Source organism: Myodes glareolus, chromosome 17 (genome assembly GCF_982192425.1).
Source record: "Myodes glareolus chromosome 17, mMyoGla1.1, whole genome shotgun sequence".
NCBI lineage: Eukaryota > Metazoa > Chordata > Mammalia > Rodentia > Cricetidae > Myodes > Myodes glareolus.
In genome coordinates, this window is record NC_142042.1 from 9617955 (window position 1) to 9640851 (window position 22897).

The following is a 22897-nucleotide window of genomic DNA, read 5'->3' on the forward strand; positions in this document are numbered from 1 at the left end:
AAAACCCTACAGATTCCTAAGATACATATTAAAGCAAATGGAAGACTAACTGTCTCCTGGTGTAGAAAAGGGTTTTTGATTAGATTTAAACAGCTGTCATCTCTGAAATTTCCCTCTCGAAATCACCCTCTGCTTTCAACAAGCTCTCACAGGCTGCTCTCTCGGGTGGCAGCCACAGCCTGGATCCTTCCAACTCGGGCTCACTGTGTCCTCTGATAGGAACTGATACATATTTAAGGACATCTTTACTAGCTCAAAAACACTTGGCATCGAGAAATTTTACTCAGTATCTTCTTCGCCATAATGAGTGTGCCCAGCAAAATTCAGGCGCACAAAGGACAGTGATGCCTCGGGCGACACAGCTCAGAGTGGTTTTGAAAACTGCGGGGCAAGAGTTACCATTTTTCAATGAACCTAGATGAGATGTAATCTAAAATACATGCGTTTTTCAAAAGCAGCTCAGACTTGTGGGTAGCGGCAATTAAAAACCAGCAGACATTGAACCAAGATTACATCATGGAAAACTGAGTAATGTTTTAAGGATAAATATATTGCCGATAGTATCATTCTATATTTTAAACATAAAATATGAAATGCTGGGCTGAGCGTTGGAAGAAGTTTCCTCTGGAGGATTTACAGATTGTGAGTGAAATGGCCGCTGACTTGTTAGTCGTGATCAAAGTGGATTGGGAATGTCTAAAATCATGTGAGGGCTGATTGCGAGCTTTATTGCTGGCATCGCACTCCTGGGCCACCCATAGGATGCAGCAATGGAGACTGAAATGGCTCCACCCAGCTTCAGGGGGAGAGAGCACACAGGGCCTAGACCCTTAGAATGTATTTATGTGCTTTACTGAATAAAGTGGCTTTTGTAATTTTCCGGCTTTCGACCTCATTTATTTCACATAATGAAGAGGAAAATATCTTGTTTCTGGCATTGGAACAAAGGAGAATCATCATTTAGAATTTCCTTTTTGGCTGTATATACCTAGTTTTTAATGGAATTTGTAGATTTTATATGTCAATGAAAGCAAAGACATTTTGTTATTGCTTGTTGTTTGACTGTGTAGCCCCGGCTGTCCTGGAATTCTCTCTATAGAACCAGGTTGGCCTTGAACTCACAGAGAACTGCCTGCCTCTGTTTCCTGAGTGCTGAGATTAGAGGCCTGCACCTCCATGCCCGGCTAGAGTGAAGGCATTCTTAACCAGGGAAAATTTGTATTGCTGCGACGTGCCTTTCTTTTATTCTGCTATTTTCAAACAGATTCTCCCTTTGTCATCCAAGCTGGCTCCAACTTGCTATGCAGCACCAGTTGTCCTTGAACTAACAATCCCTGCCACCTCAGCCTCCACAGACATGTTGTGACCAGACAGGCACCACAGCCCACAGCTTCCCATGTGATCTTACAATGACTAGTATTTATCTTCAGGTTCATCTACATTTCAAAATCATCTTCATATTTCAAGGCCCAGTGAAATTCCTTGTCTTCCAGCACGATTATATTTCTCTCTCAGTCTTCTATTCTAGCAGTAGAGTTCATGTGTATGTAATAAAATGTTCAATGTGTGATCTTTGTGAAGTAAACAACAAGGGATAAAAATCACATACTCAACGAGACGACTCAAGGAGTAAGGGCTGAGCCCTGCAAACCTGGTGACCTGAGTTTGATACAGAACTCACACAGGGATGGAAGGTGGAAACTGATTTGATAAGGTTATCTGTCCTCTTACCTAGACACACACGCACATACACGCGCACACACACACACGCACATACACGCACGCACACACACACGCAGGCGTGTGTGTATACACACAGAGAGGGAACACAGAGCACCTACACACCTCTCAATTAAAAATTAAAGCAATCTAATCAAGAAATCCTGCCTGATTTATTTCCTCTGAAGAGTCAGGTGTTTCTAACACTGGAGGTGTGGTATTTTTAGTGGTTTTTTTAAATGTAATTTGCTTCTTTATTTGTTTCCTTTTGTTTTGTCTTGAGACAGGGCTTCACAGTGTAGCTCAGGCTCTCTTTGTAGACCAGACTCACAGAAACCTGACTGCCTCTGCTTCTCAAGTGCTGGGATTAAAGGATTATGATGCTGCCATGCTCTGCATGTAATCTTTTCTTGGCATCAAAGACTACAGCAGAATGCTTGTGTGATGGCCCACTGTATTTCTTTTAGTGAGTTGAGCAATCTTATAAGTTGTATAGTTGAACTGAATTAAACTTATAACATATTTCAGATTTTAATGTGCGTGCACAGTCTTAACAAAGTAAATTCACCTGATATATTTGCATAAGAATCTCTCTTCTATACAGAAACTTTTGCCATGTTTTTGTTTGCAAAATTATATGTAAGAGTTAGCTTTCCTGTGTTGTAAAACAAAATAAAATTGTATATTAAAGTCTAGTCCATGGGATTCACATGTAAATACATTTCTGTTCTTATATAAAAAACATTTAGCATGTAAATACATTTTTGTTACTATATAAAGTTATATTCATATTTCTTTAAATATGATACTACCCAGAGTAATCTATAATTAAAAATACAATTAATGGCTGGTAGTGGGTGGTGCATGCCTTTTATCCCAGCACTGAGAAGACAAAGGCAAGGGTATCTCTCTGAGTTTGAGGCCAAACTGGTCTATAAAGCGAGTTTCAGGACAGCCAGCACTGTTACACAGAGAAATTCTGTCTCCAAACAAAAAACAAAACAAAAAATATCAACTAATGATTATTTCAATATCTTTCTCTCAATTATGAGAAACTAAGGAAGACCAAGAGATAATGAAAGCCAACATTAAACAATTTCATTTTGTTTTTCAAGTTTTAACATCAATGATAAAATGACAATGCTTCTGTGTGTCTATGTTTTCTATTCTGCCTTTCTGTTTCTTTAGAGGGCAACTTTGGAATTTTTTCCCTATTCTCTATTTTTAGAATATAATTAACAAGCCCAAAAGCACCAGAGGAAACAGATTCCTTGAAGTATTAAAACAAGAAAAATGAATGATACGATGATCATCCAAAACTGCTCTATCCGGTCCTAACTAGGTTGCACACAGGTACACAACCATTGCTTGCTTAAATGTGTGCACTGAAAAATGTAGATACCGAAAGCAGTACTAAAACTCAGTGGTCAAATGACCTCGAAAATGACCAAGAGAGACCCTGCTCTCAAATCTAGAGCTGTGGAAGTTGTGGTGAGACCTGCAGACTCTGAGGGCTTGCGTACTCACAATAAAGACCTTGAAACTGAGGTCACATGGGGAAAGACCACGATCCAGAGGGCCAGACTTAAAATACACCAGCTACACCAGAGTGAGAAAGTCCTGTGTGTCTTCAGTTGTTTCTGTTTTTATTTATTCTTAGGTTAAAAAAAAAGAGAGACAGCAGATTGTAGCAATTAGGAAAGTGAGACCCCTCAGAGTCAGGACGAAAATCAAAGCAAAGACGTAGTCACTCAATCGTCCAGAAGGAAGGAGGAGAAAAGTGAGCTGCAGCTTGATGGAGTAAATGCTGAACCTAGGTTTGGGGAAGGAATTTCTGTGGTAAGGGGCAATGGAAGATACTAAGTTAACAGTGTAAACCCTCATGAAAAATCAAAGACTCTACAACCACAGGCACATTGTAGAATAAGGAGTCCTTGAAAGACAGGGCCATGTATTTACCATTTTGCTTGATCTACATATCAAAAGCATACTCCACCGTCTAGAGAAGATTCTCGCAGGAAGATGTTTCATAGGGAAAAGTAAAATGAAAAGGGAAGAAAGGAAATGTGCTTGAGGCTATGTCCTTTCTTTTCTTCTTCTTCTTCTTGTCCTCATCCTATATTCTGTCATGAATCTCCAACCGGTGCCATAAGCTCATGCAAACCAATACGTTCCCAGAACTCCACAAAGGCAAGGGACACTGAAGCTGATGGGCAGAAAGAGAAGGAGAGCTCAACTGACCTATGACACACAAATAAAACAGCCCCCCCGCCTTTAATGGCTGCTCGTGTAATAAGAGCCTTCGGCACCAGTCAAGGGAAAACTTTTGCTCGGCTAATCTTAGAACTATTTCTATTTGATAATAAGGCTTCCCAGGTATTATCAATCAGTCATATCGAAAAACTGAAAGTCAAATTGCCAATGAGCTGAAACAAAGATGATTAGCTATTTGAAAACTCACGTTATTCTGCACACATATTAGGCTCGTCTCCAGCACTCTGTCACACTCTTAACAAAGAGATTTTACTCCTTGAAAAAGAAACAGAGATTTCTGCTTTCTGTGGTTTTTTTTTTGCTTTGTTCTTGATTTTTTTTTTGTCCAGTAATTTCACAAGCACTACTAGAGTTTAAACAGAGAAGTGATTTCATACAGAAGGAGGATATTTAGTTATAACAATCATATTGAGGATTTACTTTGATCTTAAGCCATCAACAGGAGTTTAAGTATGAGACTTCTTGACTCCCACCTTAAGACTCTGAGAATGTGTGTTTGTGTGTTGACCACAACTCCCCTCAGCCGAACTTCATGTTCTTGTAACACAGGTTTCCAAACCTCACAGTACAATACCAATGAAACTACTCATGGCTTGTGTCTCAACATTACAGTGAGATCTGAATAAATGAATGTGAAGAATTTTCCTAGTACAACGCCTGAGATATTTGGGGTGAAACAGAAGTGTTGGTCTGTCTCCCTCCCAAGAGCCCAGCCATCACATCTCCTCAGTCCTCTGCATTTCTCAGTCTACCGTCTTCTGGCAGTCTTCCTCTGTGTCGCCTAAATCAAGCCTCGCACTACCTCAGCCCTTGACTAGAACAATGGTCACTTAATTCTCTTTCCCACAAAGTAGAACATTCCTATGCTGTCCTTTATGCTGAACTCTTTCTTGGGGATAAAAATAGTTATATCGTTCTGCTGATTAAAATTTTCCCTGATGTCCACAAAACGTAATTTAATTTCCCTTAAGGAATATACAAGGGGATTGGTCATCAGAGTATGCAAAGTTAACTTTTTCCACTCCTTATCATACCCTCCACGTGACTAACTCTGTCTCCCACCTTTTAACTGATGCTCTGTCTTGGGGCTTGCTTTCCTCATCCCTCGATGATGTATTTCCCACCTTCTGACAGAGAACAACCATTTATCTTCAAGACATAGCTGAAATGTCACCTCCCATAGGTAGTCCTCTCGGGCACGTAGAGGAATTTGTCTTCCTGTAGGATTTGCAATTATATCCATTATGTTATACCATTTTTCCTCAATAACTTGTTTATATCTCTGCCTCCACACTGAACAGCACCCGCCAATGTTTAGCATAAGGCCAAGAATGGTATAGCATTCGAAAAGTATTTACTGAATTCACAATTATAAACAACAGCCAAAAAAAATCTATAAGTGCTGCCTTGGGTCAGTTCCTGAATTAATGTGTCCCAATTTGCAAGTGGATTTTTATTTTAAATATATATTAATATACATACATACATACACAATATACATGTATATTCTTCCTACACAGGTGGGTGAAAGAAACAGACTGAAGCACCTATTGAGGGAAGTCTGAAAAACAGGAGCAACCAGTGCTAGTCTACATCGATTCATTGAAGGTTGATTTTTTATTTTTAATTATGTGGATGTGGAGGAAAAAGCACTCAGATGTGAGCGCAGGTGTCCACAGAAGCTAGAAGCATCTAGGCTAGGTGCTTCTGGAGCTGAAGGTACTGGATGTTGTGTTGTGGGAATCAAACTCAGGTTGTCCACAGGAACAGTACCCACTGAGCCATCTCTTGGAACAATTATATTGATTTTACAAGCAAGTGCATTTATTTTTTTTTTACTTAAATTTTTCAGGCTTGACAATATATTTCCTCTGCTAGTTGAGACACAGCATAAACACAGAGGTATTTTGTTATTTATAGAAAATAAAAATTTTAGGTAGCCCAATTCTCTCTTCGCAGACTATCAAGAAGGAAAACCGGGGACCTGAGCACACAGGAACAAACAGACTCTTTCTGTATAGTTTTGTCACCAGCTCTGACTTCTCATTCAGAGACTCTGTATCTTAGTTTTCCTCCATCTCTAGGATACTGGGAATTTAATGAGGAGGTCAGTGGTGGTCTCAGCTTTTTGCTTTTGCCAAGAAAATGAGAGAGAGAAGTTGATATGCAAAGATAGGTTCAGGGCTGTAGTAGGGAGCTCCAGTGAGTGCCTAGCCTCGGGCTGACAGTGAATAAATGCACCTCACTGGTGATGAAATACTAAATATGAGAACCAGTGTTTCTGGTTCTGGGCTGTCATAAAGCTGCTATTATTCAGCGTTTATTAGGTACCCACAGAGTGTGAGGCATAAACATGACAAGTAGAAAACACACAGTCCCTAACCTCTAAATTACCAAAGACAGATGCACAAGGAAGGAGGTAGACCTGGAAATTGCTTCCAAATGGCTGTTTGTAGGAGGAATTAGAAAGGAGGCAAACTCTAGGAGGGGCCGGTGGGTGGACAGGATGGCGTGTGAGGCAGATGGAGGCGTGAGAAGAGTTAGTGTTTTCATAAAAGGGAGAGGGGAAGAGGTCAGGCCAATTTCCAGAGTCGTAAGGATTGAGAGGAAAGATGGACTGGGGGTAATGAAGAACCCAAAGGGATGAGCAGGGTGGGGTGGCTGTCGTGTGTCTGTATTGTCCTTGCTGATGAGAAGGCCTAACTCCTCCACCTCTCCAGGCCGGGAGGGAGAGAAAAAAATACCATGAATCTTTGAAAATGAAAACCCAAAATCTTTTAAAATGGAAGCTCCATGAAGAGCTGGGCCATTCCCTAGCCCTAGCTTCCTCATTTTTGATAGCAATCAACAGAGCCGGCTATGGTGGTACAGGACTGCAGTTCTGGTTATTTGGAACCTGGATTCTGAGGATCCCAAGCTCAAAACCTGGGTGCTTAGGGTAGCCATGTCTCAAAACTAGAACAACGACTGGCAGCTGCAGTACCCGCTACTCTCTTTGTAGTGTACTAAATAGGCCCATTTTTCTTTCTTTTCTTTTCTTTCTTTTTTTAATAAGTATTAAAAGGGAGTGAGATTGTAACTCAATGGTAGCACATTTTTGTAGAATGTTCATGACCCTCATTTCTGAACCCCAGGATCGAAATCAAAACAACAAACAAAAAAAGTTAAAACAACAACAAAAATAAGATTTCAAAGAATTGTCCTGAGAACCAAAAGATAGAAAGCCCCATCAGTGGCTTGCATATTGTTTGAGAGACTCACTCAAGACATGCTGCAACTTTAAACAAGCTCTGATACCCAAGGTTTCTTGCTTTTCCTGGTTATTCTTAGTACTCTTGAAGGGTAAGACTTTGTTTCAGAAAGACAAGACCAAGTCTAAAAAAACATTCCCTAGCAAGCAAGTAGACAAGAAGAAACACCATGATAACACTTGAATTTTAACCTAGGCAGTAATTTGTTTGCTGCCATTAGACACGGACCAAACAAGAACATTAAAAATGTACATCACAGTGGGAGCCTGTTGTATGATTCTTGGGACCATCGAGGGCACAACTGTCTTTTCATCCTCGGAGGTCGTCTATATGATCTTATTTATAAGGAGGCTGTCAGTCAATTTCACACGGCCTTTCTCTAATGCTACCCCTCCCCCAAACATGTAAGCGCAAGGGATCAGTAACGACTTTAAGGGGGAAAAAAATAGTGTAAAGTTACACCAGGAGCTGCCACAGCGCTGCCTCCAAGTGCTGTTCCCTTGGGCTCCGACAGTGAATGAAACTTATCTGAGTGGCCCAGTTCACTCCCACCCCTGCCAGATCCGCAGCCCTTTGTTAGAACAGGAGCGAGAATTGCCCAATCTCAGGGGGCAGCCGGTCTGTAATGACCCGCATTGTCCAAACACGCAGGAGTTCACTCTCTAGGAATGAAAACTCACGGCTTTTTTTCCATTTCTCTGTTGACAATGCAAAGCAGAGCTGTGGGTAAACCCCGTGTTTATTCCCGGGACGCCGGCTTCATAGGCGGTACAGTTATGGAGTCGGACAGCTTATTGAAAGGGAGTAAAATGGGATATTATCTCAGCACTATAGGAAGGGCCTGAGAAAGACAGAATATTTCCCATACGTAGCCGTCACGAGCCTGGCATGCCCGCATTGATGATTTCATCAAACCAATAATTAATAAGCGTGAATTAGGCTAATGAAATCAGATAGGGTAATGAAAAGCAGCCTTCTCGTTAGCCTCGCTATTTTCTCCATTGTTTAATCTCTAACAGAGACTGAATTTGCCGCTCGGGACCTAATTGAGCCTATTTGACTTCTAGCTGATTTTTAAGAAGAGTCTCAGAGAGCTTTTAGAAAGCAGTATAAAAACGAGTAAGAATCCTTACCGTGACACCTGTGACATTGGGAGGAGGTCAAATCGGAAGCACTGCCGACTTGTCCTGCTCCCTTCAAGACTAAAGACAGTGCAATAAAAGAAATGGTAAAGACGGTTTCGCAGATGGTTTTCCGAGCTGAATTTATATGAAGTGGAGGTTACCCTTCCCCCAATTACAGAGTCTTTGACATTTAAAGTATTTTGTGTGTGTGCTTGTGTGTGTGGGGGGGGGTCCTGGGGGTGGTGGTGATGGGGTTAAATGCATGTAGAAACCAGAGGATGACTTGTGTACCCTTCCTCTTCTACTTCGATTATCCATCCATAGTGTAGCTGGCCAGGGATCTGCTTGTCTCCACCTCCCTCAACCTGGGATCGTGCACCCCCAATTCCACTCCCGGCTGCGTTCTTACATGGGTTCATTGTGCTGGGCCCCATCTTAACCACTTGTCTCCACACCTCAACAGCTGGAGATTTTTGACACATATATTTTAGTAAATAAATAAACTCTAATAACCTGTTCGCTCTGAGGGCAAGTGCTGAAGTGTAATCTAGAAGAGTGGTGGGGTCAAGAATGGACACTTTGGCCTACAGAGTAGAGCTGTGAAGGCATGTCCTCCTTAGGAGCAGTGACTTGCCTTCTCTGGCAAGAATTCACAGGCTGTGTCCCTATCTTAAATCTGGAGAAAAAGTTGGACCCAAGCCTGGTGGGATTTGGTTTTTATTTGAATCTTCTGTTCTGAAGAAAGCTCCAGAATCCACAGAAGGGATCAAGGGAAGGAAAGTATACGATTCCCATTCCTCTCCTGCAAGGAGCCCCATGGAAGGCGGAACTGTCTGGGCCCTTTTCCAGTGACTTCCCCCAGTCCCCTGTCCCTGAATGAAAGTGAATGCAGAGAGGAAGGAAAGCATCAGTGAATAAGGGGTTAACCTAGGCAGGATGTGTGGCTTTAGAAAAAAAAATCAGAATATATTTCAAATCTGATAATATTGGATCTATTTTGAGATTACTTATCAGTTGGTTATTGTGCTAATAATTACCATTAACATTAATACTACATTTTGGGAATTAGGCAAAGAGCTAACAAGTTTGCACTGACACAGAGTGCTCCAAAAGCAATCTGGGTAACTTGTTTCCAGAATGCAGCTGTGCACGCTTCATTAACATCTTGCAGGTGGAGCCTAATTTTAGTTCAGCCTTGAGAAGGAGGAATTGTTTCCCCCCCAGATACACACAGACCCGCAACAGCAGTCAGGCAGGTGGGGCTCCACGGAACGCTTGTTTACATTCCTGTTGTTATAAAAGCAGATGATTCATGCTGTTAACCGTACAGTTTCTCCCTGATTTTCACGTGTCTTTAACAGAACAGTCGGGCTCGCATCTGACCTCCAGCTCCTCCCATGTAAAACAAAAGCAACGAAATCAAAAATGATAAGAAAATGAGCAATGGATCCTAAATATAGTGTAGAAGCCCGTGAATGAACACAAGTAAAATTTAGAAATACATCTGTTTGGCTACAAAAGCATTTTAAAAAGCAACAGTCCAGATCCTAGTTGGCTCATATGTATGTACACATGTATATACGTACATATCCACATTTCTTTCTGCCATTGCAATAAGGAAACTATTAGAGAAAGAAAGCTATTGCCAGGGGAAGAGAGATGAAGGAGCAGAAAGGAGATGGGCTCGTGGGGAAGACATCTTCCCAGACTAGTTTAAACAGCCGAGTTGGGGACTCCAGCACCCACATAAAAAGCCATGCATGAGCCAAGGGTGGTGGTGCACAATCTTGAATCCAGCACTTGGGAGGCACAGACAGATGAGTCAGATCTACACAATGAGTTCCAGGTCAGTCAGGACTACACAGAGAGACCACCTCTTAAATAAACAAACAAACAAATAAACAAATAAATAAAGGCAGGCCAGGCACAGCCTCAGAACTGAGTTCAGACACCTGGCACCCACACAAAGGTGACACTGTGTGCCTGTGATCCGGCACACATGTTTATGGGGAGCAGCAAAGGAGGTGTGAGGGAGGCACAGACAGGAGGGTTGCTGGGGCTTGCTAGCTGTCAGGCTACCTGAAAACAGAGCTCTGGGCTCAGGGTGAGAGAGCCTGTGTCAAAGGGATAGAGCAGGACTTCTGATGTCTCTCTCCCTTGACCCGAATGTGCACTCCATGCACTGTGCATAGATGTACACACACACACACACACACACACACATGCACACACAATCACACAATCACATTCACAAACACACACACGCATACACAAGCATAGACAGCCATTAATTAAATCAAAGTAAGGACAACTTCCCCTCAAGAACTGCGCCGGCCTCTGGGTCTCAGGGAATTGTAGGCCCCTTACATTTGAGAAGTACGACAAAGTATTTTGCAGAAGCAGAGATCAATTACTGACAGCAATGTCTCTTAAATGTATTTAGCAAGTAGCTGAAGCTTCAAGGCACAAGCCCCATCCTTTTGCTGTATTTATTGTGTGTTGTGAACCTACTGTGTGCCTCTCTCAGGATATGAGAGCTGAGGGTTGGACTATAATCCAGCTGTGTGATTCTTCTTCTCTGTGGGGTGTTCTTGAACATTCTGTAACCTCCGCAGAGAGGGGGTGGCTTGCTATGAGACTCCTTTCTTTCAGTTCAACCCTGTGGAATGGATGGAATTTGTAAGTATGCTGGATAGATGCCTATTGTTCTGAATCGGAACAGAAGCCGCCTTGAAAGGCCTCTTCCGCACCTGGAAGGTCCCCATTCAAAGGCTTCATCTTGATGAAGTTTCTTTACCTGAGATGTAAGTTTGCCTGAGATGTTAACCTTCCTACTCAACATAAATGTCCATTTTTCTCAGGTAAGGGTGAAGAATATCCCTGGGATTTCCCGCCCCCTTCAAAAAGCAAGTCTATAACTATCCTGCTAAAAGCTACAGTTTTACGCAGAATGTTTTCCAATGTGACTTTTTGCACAGTGGTCTGTGTGAGCTCACTGCCTCAGCGACACAGTAGCCTTTGCCTCCGTTTCCTGGCAGTAAGGTTAACTTTGGATAGTTTGCACTTTTGCCTGCCTAGACTCCTTTGGGCTGGTTTCACAATTCTTTCCCAGTTTCTGATCTTCAACCTTGCTGAATGACTATCCAATAGAATATTAGATTTTCTAAAGATTATTCGCTTATTCAGCACAGATTTATTAAGCACCAGCTATATTTTACACACTTCCAGATTTCAGAAATATATAACAGGCTGTCTCCTTCGGAAATTCCAAGACTTCGGGTAGAGACATTTATCTAGGGAAACAAATTCCAACCAGCTATTCTGTTTGTAAAGGAAGAAAATATTCTGTAAGACCCCAGTTTTTCAGAACATCTTCATATCTCATCTTGAGGTATAAATGAAAGGGTGGGAAACACTGGACAGTGGCATTTGGGAAGTATGACAAAAGGCACACTTCACCCCCCCTCACCTCACTTCCTCTACTGTCATATGCCACCCCCAGGCAGAGGTGACTGTCAAGGGGGTCTGTGTGGATGAGGAGGGAGCAATGGAACTTAAAAAATGGCCTTGGGGGTGAAATGATGGAAGAGGTCAGAAAAGGCAGAAAGAAAAAAAAAATAGGTGTGCTTGAAGCCTGGGCTAAACTAGCATTTTTGAGTAATCTAATCTCACAGATGGCAATTGCTCATTTACTAGACAGAGATTATAAAACTTTCTTGAGGGTAACCCTAGCGGGGAATTTTGAAAGCATGATAAGACCCAATCTCCTGATGCCATCTCTTTCCAGGAGTTTGCAACTCTGACTTCCTCATGTCTTCCATTCCTCCTTAATGAGGGTCTGTCCCTGAACTCACTCACAAGGCTAAGAGGAAGAAGAGAAAGGGACGTGATTGACAACGGAAGCAAATTGCTTTCCTGCTTTCTAGCTGGGGTCCACATTATCGACAACAGAAACCATCCCTTCTACCCATTCAGTATCTCCAGTTTGCTTGAAGCCTCATTTGCAATGTGAATGTTGGCATCTACCCACTCCTCACCACTAACCACAAGGTGTGTGTGGGGGGGGATGCTCTTGCGCCTGATGGATGATTTTGCGTGTGTGTGTGTGTGTGTGTGTGTGTGTGTGTGTGTGTGTGTGTTTGCACGCACATGCATGCACGCAGGGGGAATTTCTAAAATATAAAGGGAGTTGTTTTAGCTCCTATCCAGCAGCTCCTGGGCTGTGTTTGTTTTAGGTGGTGGTGTTTCTTTAGTTTCTTCAGCTAAAAATTGCCACGCTGGCAACCTGCTTCTCTTCTTTATTAACTGGTCTTGTCCCTGTGTGTTTATTTCTGTTCCCCTTCCCCGGCAAGCCTCCTTTTCCTGCTAGGTTCCTTACAGCATGCAGTAAAATATTACAGGAAGCACATGACTTTTTTTATTCTTGCTGCTCCCTGCCTTTAGAATGCTACCTCAAAAGATATGTTTCCCGCGCTTAATCTGAACCTTATTGAGTTGCCTGCCGTGGAAGCTTCTGCCACAGCTCATGAGATGAAGTCCTTTCAGAAGCACTAGATGAGAATCGGGTGTTAGAAAGCTGCTTCTGAAGAAGTTCTGACCAGCACTGAGGCAACAGTGATGAGATTCTTGTGAAGTTTTTGCTTTCTTAAAAGAGTGCAGGAGCTGTGGAGAGCCCAAGTGTTTTTTACGAAAATCCCCAGTCCTCCCTCTCCCACTGGCCCAAGTGCAGTAAACTTGTGAGACAGCCATTTGGCAGGGTCACACCAACCTCATAGGAGAAAGACGAGATAAATCTTGTTTCTTGGCTCTCTGGGAGAGCAAGATTTTGCCGCGTCAATCCCAAGGCTGCCATGCTTTTTATCTGGTGGTTACGCTTAGTTTTAGCCCCCATCCCGGCACTCACTGGGCTCAGCTCTGTTGGGTTTGTTTAGCACAGAGAGTGAATAAGGCTAAACAAAGCATTAGCCAAAACTCCTGTAAGTGCATGAGAATCTCTACACTGGAGGAAAGAAACAATAATTTAAAAATAAAGACTATTTTGATTATACATACCAATATACTTGGATAATGTCTACTCTATTTTATTTTTAAGGCTTTCAGTTAGCAAGAGTTATTTAGACTGGAGCAAGGTGGCTTGCATATTTTCAAGTCACTTTCTCCTAGCCTTACATATATAAGGATATTTAAAACCAAATTAAATAATGTATTTTGAAAGTGTTTATATTCATCCTCCTGCCAAGCAAAGATCCAATTACTTCAACAGATTGAATTATGTGGGATAGCAGAATTGCCAACCAGTCTGTGCCCAGCAATGCTGGACCGATTCCTTGAACAACAGGTCATTGTATGTTGTGCTCCTTTGCTGATTACTACAGGACAAAAACAAAGGCAATGTAGGGAAAGGAGGGCACAGAATAGCTAGGTGAAGGAAAATTGATGGTGTTAATGAAGATAGGATCAAGTTATAAACTGTCTTACCCAGTGTGATTTTCTCGATGTTCCTAATATTCTTTTCAGTAAGCTGTTAAAAAAAAAAGGCCCAGTACTCTGCTAGACTAAAAAGTTAAGTGAGGTATTGAAGAATGACCACACGTAACTTCTTGCTAGTTTATTTAGCAAAATATTCAATTATATATCAATATTTTAAAAATTATCCCATAAAAATTTGGATACATAAACATATAGAAAGTTGAAAGTGGGCCTGGCGCTGGTGGTGCATGCCTTTAATCCCTGCAGAGGCAGCAGATCTCTGTGATTTCAAGGCCAATCTGGTCTACAAAGCAAGAGAGTTCCAGGACAGCCAGAACCGTTGTTATACAGAGAAACCCTATATCAAAAAGCCAAGAAGAGGAAGAGGAAGAGGAGGAGGAGGAGAAAGAGGAAGAAGAAGAAGAAGAAGAAGAAGAAGAAGAAGAAGAAGAAGAAGAAGAAGAAGAAGAAGAAGAAGAAGAAGAAGAAGAAGAAAAATAAAGTTGAAAATGGTAGCAGCGATCCCCATGCCTATGCACCAGGCCCCTGCTGACAAAGACCAGTCTCCTAGTCTTAACTCACTTGACCTTTCCAGGCATCTGGTATTTGAACCTCTGATGTAAGAGGATTTTTAAAAGGCCATTCCATGAAAATGAAAGCCTAAAATTTGTTACTTTTTTTTTTTTATCAGAAAAATGTTCACACAAGATGAACCTGGGCTAGCACACCATTTCCCCTGCCCATGAGCCCATTGCTACACTGGTTGTCTCTAGGACTCAGAGCTCATGTGCCCTCAGGTTTCCATATAGTTGGTGATGAGCCTCAGGATGCCGCCCACTTTTCTCTCCCAAGTAAACTTAGTCCTAATTGCTGCGTGCAATGTGCCCTGTCCTCTACAACCTCCTTGGAACCTGGCTTCAGCTTCCCACCTGCACCCTGTCTTTTATTTAATGAATACCTGATTACGGAAGTAAGAAAGAAATAGCAATATTCTGTTACTATTTTAGCTGGCAGTTGACTGTTTGCCCCTCGGGTTTATCTTGGAGCAGCAACACTATGACTTTCTTCCCTGTTTGAACTATAGGTCAAATAACTTAGCAAGTGAGATTTTAAGAAGAACAGCATCCAGTCTCATCTATCCCCAGCAATGAGAAAAAGTGAGGACAATCAAGATGAAGACTGCAGGTTCAGACTTTTAAATGCGTTTGCTTTAAAAAAATATTCCTTGTGGATGGGAGGCGCAGCTTAGTTAGTAGAGTACTTGCATAGCATGGAGGAAGCCATGGGTTTGATGCCCAGCACTGCAGAAACTGGGTAAATTGGGGTACATCCATAGTCCCAGCACTCCAGAGGTGCAGGTAGGAGAACCAGAAGTTCAAGGTCATCCTTGAATGTTTAGGGAGTTCAACTCCACCCAACCCTATTTGAGACACACACACACACACACACACACATGCGCGCGCACACACACACACACACACACACACACACACACACAAAGATAAAAGTTTCTTGCTTGAGCGGAGAGTCAGTGAGTCTATGTCTCTTTACCTCTTTGCTTTGGTAAGCAGGGAGAACATTAATTCCATCTAGAGAAGGCAGTGTTCTGCCTCACCCCATCAGGAGACAAAGTGGTACCTGGCAGGGAAAATTATATGTCAAAAAAATGATAAAGAAATGATAAGAACTGGGCCCCAGTTATCGATTCATTCCACAAATGTCCTCAAGGGCTTGTAGTGTTTAAGGGCTTGTTGATAAGGAGACATGCAAACAAATAGGTGAAGTGTTTGTTATGGGCACAGATGGGCACCTACGCAGGGAAGCAGAGGCAACGCCTGTTGTCTTGTCTGATGAAGTCAAGTTGACTCTCTTGAGCTGAATCCTAATAGAAGTCATACACTTTGTACTCAATTTGGATCAGACATTAAGGAATGTTTAACTCTATAAAATAAATTAGGAGGATTAACCTCTCTTTCATGAGAGTATAGGTCATAGAAGAACGCGTACGAGTATTAGGTGTGTGTTAAAGAGCATCTAGTGGCCGCAAAATAAAAGCAAAGAGGTGTAAGTTCTACATTCTGCCTGGGTTTCAGTCCTGGCTCCACTGTTTGTTAACAGTGTGAAGTGAACAAGATGTGTGATTTCTTTTTGCCTCTGTTTTCTCCTTTGTTTAGAGGAAATGATAGGATGGTCTCCTATTACAGAGTTGAGACAAATTAAAAAAAAATATCAAAACGTATGGAAAATGTTTAACATTGTAATACCTGGCACATAATGACATAAGGTTAACTATTAGCAACATTACAGTAAAATTTAGTAGAAAAACAATTATTTTTTCCTGAAACAGCCACCTCAACAACAGGATCATATATTTCAAAGCACTTACTAATGACAACTTAGATAATTGAAACAAAAAGAACTCTCAAACCTGATGTGCCTTGCATGGTTTTTGCTTCAGCTTTGCGTTCTGCCCCACTCATCTTGGATAATGAAACCAGACCAGCTCCCATAATTGCCCTTCTGCAAGTAACTGATCAAAATTCGGTTTTTTTCAATTTTTCAGTGAGGATGGTCTTCCAGCTGCAGTAAATTAGCATAACAGCACCGTGTCTCCACATCGTCGTCAGGGAGAAAGGCTGCACAATGCGCTTTCATTATCAAACGTAATTTTGACTTGTGAATTGTAATTGTTTTTGGTCTTGGCTTTCACTTTCAAGATAAGGTTTCATGTAGCCCAGGCTAACTTGGAACTCTTTTGGGTGATATTCAATTTCTAACCCTTCTGCCTCCATTTTCTGAATGTTGGGACTACGGAAGCTGCGAGGGATCAAACTCAGGGTTTCCTGAAGACTAAACAAGTATTTGACCAATTGAGTCACTTCCCTAGTCCCCAAATCTGAAGATTTCTCTAACCGTATCTTATTTCTTTACAAAAGATCCTTGCACAATCCCTACCTCCACGCTGCTCCTGTTAGGTAGATATTTTTCAAGGAGCATTTCTGAGATACGTTTTTATATGTAAAGCCTTTTGCAGAACAAATTCAATTTTTACTTTCCTTTCAATAAATTCAATTACAGTAAATGAACCCCAAGAAGTTGAAATGAATGGATACAAGTAAGTTCTGGGGCTTTCTCTATAACGGAATTTCTGGTGAGCAGCTCTGCCTGGTATGGTTTACAACATCAAAGAAAAGAGGATCGAATCAGAAAGACTCAGTCAATGCTGAGATGATTTAGCAAGAATTCGAGGTAGATGCTGGACTGAACCTTATTCTTTAAGAAAATTTACAGCCTGGTTAAAGTAACAGAGAACATTTTGAAAAGACACCATTGGCTATTACACATTAGTATAGGTCCATCGAAAATAAAACAGTCTCCAGGTAACCCACCATCCTTCCCACTACAGAAGAGTGTGGACCTGGATCTGGCAAGTCTTTCGATCAAAATACACATTCCTAGAAGCTAAATTAGAACGAGATGTTAATATGTTTGACGCTTCCAACATGTAAGGGTGGCTTCCTTGGAAGTGATTAGGAGCAGACTTTGGAGTGGATGCTTAGCATTCACGTAGCAGTGCTAAAACACATGGGCCAAGTCCACCTGTGAAACTTCCATCCATTTCCTGACCCTCAATTCTCAGCTGTAAGCAAGAGTTAAAACTATTTACTCATCAGGGTGCTGTGTTTAATAAGTGCCATCATGTTCCTCACTTGCTTCTTAACCATCCTTGAAAAAAAAAAAAACATTTAATAAAGTCTTTTCTTACTAGCTTAGTGCCAAATAGCTATCTCTCATCGCCCTGGGGAGAGCTGTTCGAGACACACACAACCACTTTCTTTTTCTTTTTTATACCAGTCATTTTGAAGACAGCATCTACGGCATTGTCATCATGGGCAAGGTATCATCTTGTTCTTGGTATCATCAGTGCCCAGCACAAAGTCTGACAACCAGAAACCACTCAGAAACCTTTTAACAAATGATGTACAATAACAAACCCATTGGATGGTCAAGTCAGGCTTTAAAAAAAAAAAACACAACAGCAAAAGCACAGGTAATTAGAATGCTGGACGAGCACCAAAAATAAACTCTAGTATAGACGGACACACAGCTAATTTTTTCCACTCAAAACATTAATTCCAACAAGAACAAGACCCAAGAGATTTGATTAACCAGAGTTCTGTCTGTAAAAGATGGACATTTTAGTTTTATGAAAGTTCAAGAACCAAGAATATGATGAGGACGCCACCCCCTCCTCTGAGTGTGTTTCCTGCCTCTATAAATGACTTTCAATAGAGTGGCGTGCAACTGCAGCACACTTTCATTCTGCATAATTAGACCACATTTCAAGTAATACATTCAGTTCTGACTGCCACATTTAGGGGAGACACAGACAGGCTGGAATCCATCCAACATGATGATAGGCCTTAAAAGCCATATCATAGTATAATGATTAAAGGAATGTTCCATCTGGAAAATCAGAAGATGTTGGGGAAAATGATAGCCATTTTCAAACAGTTGGATAACTTTCATGTGGAATAGGGATCAAATTTGTCCTATGAAGCTTTTCGGAAAGAAAAAAGATTCACACTAAAGAAAAGATTATTCAGAAATGTAATGGTTAAAACTAATGAAGAGCTTTACTTAAGATGAGAGTGGGTGCTAGAGAGACAGCCCAGTGGGTTCCTCTGTCTGCTTCTCTTCAGAGTACAAGAGTTCAGTTCCCAGCACCCACAGTGAGCAGCTTACAACTGTCTGACATTCCAGTTCAGGTTATCTGATACCTTCTTGTGTTCTCTGTGGGTGCCTGCACACATGTAGTGTGTGCGTGCATGTATACGCGCGTACACACACACACACACACACACACACACGCACACCATATAGATGATAGATAGATGATACATAGATAGATGATAGATAGATAGATAGATAGATGATAGATAGATAGTAGAGCAATCTTTAAAATCAATAAAATAAGAAAGAGTAATCTGAGAGCTGTATGCTCTTTTCAGAGTGATTTGGAGTCCTATTACTTAGGAAATGATTCCCATGTGCTCCTATAGGCATAACATATATCATTTCAATACATAGGGGAAAACCACAGTAGGTTAAAGGTGAGCTAACCTGTATCACTTACAGTTTCCATTTGTGTAATTATAAACATGTCTGCAAAATTTTCTTTATCAGATACTAAGTGAGCATCATTTTGTGTCAATTTTGTGATGTTTAGAGGCAGATTGAAGCAAATGCAGTATACCTCCTTTTTTTGAGACAGGGTTTCACAGTTAACAGCTCAGGCTGTCCTGCAACTCACTCTGTAGAGCAGGTGGGCCTCAGACTCAATGATCTCTGCCTGTCTCTGCCTCCTGAATGCTGGGATTAAAGGTGTGCACCACCACCATCCAGCAGAAAGCCCTACTTTAAGATGCATATTGGTTGAAACTTTGATAGTTAAGATTAAAAAAGTTTTAAAATTGTCAGTTCACTTGATTCAAATGTCACCAAGGAGTCAAGAGGTTTGAGAACATTAAAACCTCACCTCTGAGTCCATTGACCACACAAGTCCAAATCATATGCCAATGTCAGGCCTTTCACATGCACTGAGCCCTTTGCTGTCTAAACATTGTTTTGTTTATGCTAGTACTTATATTAACAGATAATATATTTGACTGTGACATATCCTAAATCCTATTTATATCATGTCTATAAGATAGATAGGCAGCTAACAACAATTTTTAATACTTTAATCAAAAATTTTAGCTCATTTATTGAGTGATTTTGCCAACTGCCTGCTCTTGAAATTGTAAGGAGGGGGAGGAGGAAGGAAGGAGAGAAAGCAAATTACTAAATTCTTTCAAGAAGTTTACAGAACACTTCTTTTCTCTGAAAAAGAAGTAATGAATAGCCTACCTAATGTTTTAATCATAACTGACATATGTGTTTGATTTGCCATTCAACAATTTAAGAGCAAAATGGCCAAGATACGCAATGACTTAATTGTAATTATTAAGGGGACTCTGTCTTTTGTTTTGTAAACGTTGGCTGTAATTAAAAAAAAAAGATTGAAATGGAGTAATCCTTGATGATGAAAGCTTTCGTGTTAAAGAATAAATATCAAAAGAAGAATCTCTTTTTTGCTAACTGGCTAATTAGAAGAGGATGGTTTGCAAAAAGGAAACAAACAGAGAGCCGTCGGACTGCCCAGTCCTGCTTCCCGCAGCCCAATCCTGATTCAGCAAATAGGTATTTGCCAGTAGCGACGGGCATTGTGTACGGCAATGACTGTACTACTTAACTCTCGATACTGTTCCCACACCTCAGTGAGCTGAGCCCTGTGTGTGGGTCCCTCATGAAGTCACCGGGTGCCTGAGCGCAATATTGAAAGCAAAGGGGGTGAAGAGAGTTTAAAGACCAGTGGAACTGGCTACTTAATGGCAGCCACGCCCATCTCTTAAAATGTACTTGGCAACGAAATCCGTGCCAATATGACACCTGTCTGCGTAGGAAATTCATGATGGGCCAGAAAGGCAGGCTTCAGAGGATCCCAGTGCTGGTGTTGTGACTGGTCTGGTCAGCAGCCTCTCCCATAAGGGCTCAGGACTCCCTCTCTTGGACTACTTGTCTCAGTTTGAAAGGAGCTAATAGCGGTGGCATTCTGTGTGGATCCAGGATTCCTGATAAGGTAAGGCCCATTCAGTTCTTGTTGTGAGCTTAGAGGCGCATTATAAATGTCCTCCTAGATCTCGCCTTTCAAATGTAGATTACTAGGACAAACCTGGAGCGTGGTTCAACATCCTGAACTGGAGGGACAGAACTGTTTGGTGCTTGCTCTACAAAAGAGACAGCCAGTCCGGGCAGGAGCAGTCTATGCCATTTCTGTCTAATGCGATGCAGAGAAATAAGAAGGAGGGTGAATGGTGTCTGAGTGGTGAGGAGTGACATCAGGGAGATATGTCACAACCACTCCTCTCCAGGGGCCCTATCTGGGGATGTTTGGGAACTACCCACATCTAGAGCTTTAAATTTATGAATGAGAAACATAGCAATATCTTAATTACTCTGAGGATGCCTTTTTAAAAGAATTGTCGCAGAAAGAGTTCCTTCAGAAGAAGTGAGAAACTAGAGGAGATGGCTTGATTGCAGAAGAGCCTAGGAAAGCCTTCCGTCCCAGGACTGCTAACATGCGGGGATCTCCTCGGCAAATACGAGTCTCCGTTTCAATTCTGCTCTATTTGATGAGGACTCAAAACGTCTTAATCAAATCTAGCAGTCACCACTGCTTCTCTCTCTCCTAATCTCCCTGATCTTGAACGGTGTAAGCCAGAGCTCTGAAAGGAAAACACCATTTGTTATAGCCTTTTCAAAATTAGGACTAAGCCCATCAAGACTAATTGTCTGCTAACATCAAATAAACAAAAATTTTAAGTTTGATGAATTGTTTGCAAGCTCTAATCAAGTGGGCGGAGTCATCGGAGAGGGGAGGGAACCCGCTGGAACAATACGTGTAATTTGTCTGCGTTATTATTTGAGATAATTACAAAGCAAGCGTTCAGAAGCTGTCCTTTATCTTGATACCATGAACGGGGGAGGGGGGCAAAACAGAATGCCCCCCCAGCTATTGTCAGCTTCTCTCCAAAATATTGCCTGATTCACAATTGTCAAACATGAACAACCCTGAGAAGACCAGGGACAGAAGTGTCACATTGAATGGAGAGTGATGACTTCATAGGCAGGCAAAGTGGGGAGATAGGACCAGTTTGCAGTCACAGAGAAATCAGCTTTAATTAATTTGAGTGCCAGCTCTGTGTATAATTACCCAGCGTGAGAGTTTGCATGCAAATGCGGAAATGCTGATTCTTCAAATACTTGCACTTGTTCATTAATACGTTGGGGCTAAGCAGACCTGGCAAGAAGACAGGGGACGGCACACTGTGCCTGCAGGCTCGTTCCCATCACACTGTACTTAGCAAACAGATTTCAGATGTTTCTGCTTGCTTTAACTAATAAGCACAAAAAGGCGTCTGAGATTTTCTTCAGTGACATACCTTGCTTTCTTTTCGATTAAAATAAAATGTTTGGGTATTTATAAAAATGGAGGAGGGTGCAATAAATGTCACTGTGACACCGATTTATCAGTGTTTGACCTGTAGCGTTTCGACCAGTTTTCGCAACGCTTGTACCCAACATTTCACATAACTGTCTAACCCGATCATGCTTTGTAAATGGTGAAACAGCATTACTAAAAGTGTAAATTTATAATTAAACTCTGGGAGAAACTAGGTGCTGAGCACAACTGGACTGTCTCCTAGTCTATGGAATCCAGTCTATTGTGGCCAGCCTCAGCCGGGGCCAGAGGCTTCAGGCCAAAAACTGGCTTGTTTCTTTCTGTAAGTATTTAATTACAGTAAGTCCAGGGGTCAGAGCCTCCACTCTGCCCTTTGAATCTTACCAGAGATCAGATTCAACCAAATTCCTAAGCATCTTGAGCACATACTACAGGGACATTACAACCCCAAAGGTATATGATACTCCCTTCAGAAGATGGTATAGGTATTCCCCTATACCATCTTAGGGTGCTTGGTCAAGTTCCACATGTTCATTTGGTCACACCAACACTGTTTCCTTGCCAACATATGTGCAAACGTTCATGATGCACCTCCCCTGCTCTACATCCCACAGCACAGGAGAGCGAGCAAGGTAGACTCAGTCCCCACATCACAACTCAGTTTCTCCAGGAAACAGGGTTAGCATTACTACCCTGAAGAGCCTGCGTCATACGGAAGACCTGTGGCCTTCCATAAGATAGTTTTCAGGAAAGTCCTGGGAGACTGACTCATTTTCAGCCAATCTTTTACCCTTGTTCTTATATAAGACAGAGGGATCTTATGAAGATCATGTGATGGTCCTACCTTCATTTTAAGATTTAAGGTAAATTATGAAAACCATGTGAAATAGTTCCTTAGGAAAGTCCAAAAGTTTTCTGGGAAATAAACTGAGGAGAAAGTTTTTAAATATCATTTCCCAAAAGTCTATGTCTTAAACAATAGTCATATCTTAAGA

The 22897-nt window shown here is 41.6% G+C and overlaps 1 protein-coding gene across 2 annotated transcripts in view; it reads left to right on the top strand.

Moving 5' to 3' along the window:
• The window catches only part of Adgrl2 (adhesion G protein-coupled receptor L2), a 618755-nt gene that overhangs the window by 341448 nt on the left and 254410 nt on the right, over positions 1-22897 (top strand). The window contains exon 1 of one of the 2 annotated variants that reach the window (XM_085677552.2): positions 20252-20519. The exons of the other annotated variant lie outside the window; for it this stretch is intronic. The gene's annotated coding sequence lies outside the window, so the exon portion shown is untranslated. Of the gene's footprint in view, positions 1-20251; positions 20520-22897 lie in introns of those variants that run through there. 2 annotated transcript variants of the gene reach the window in all.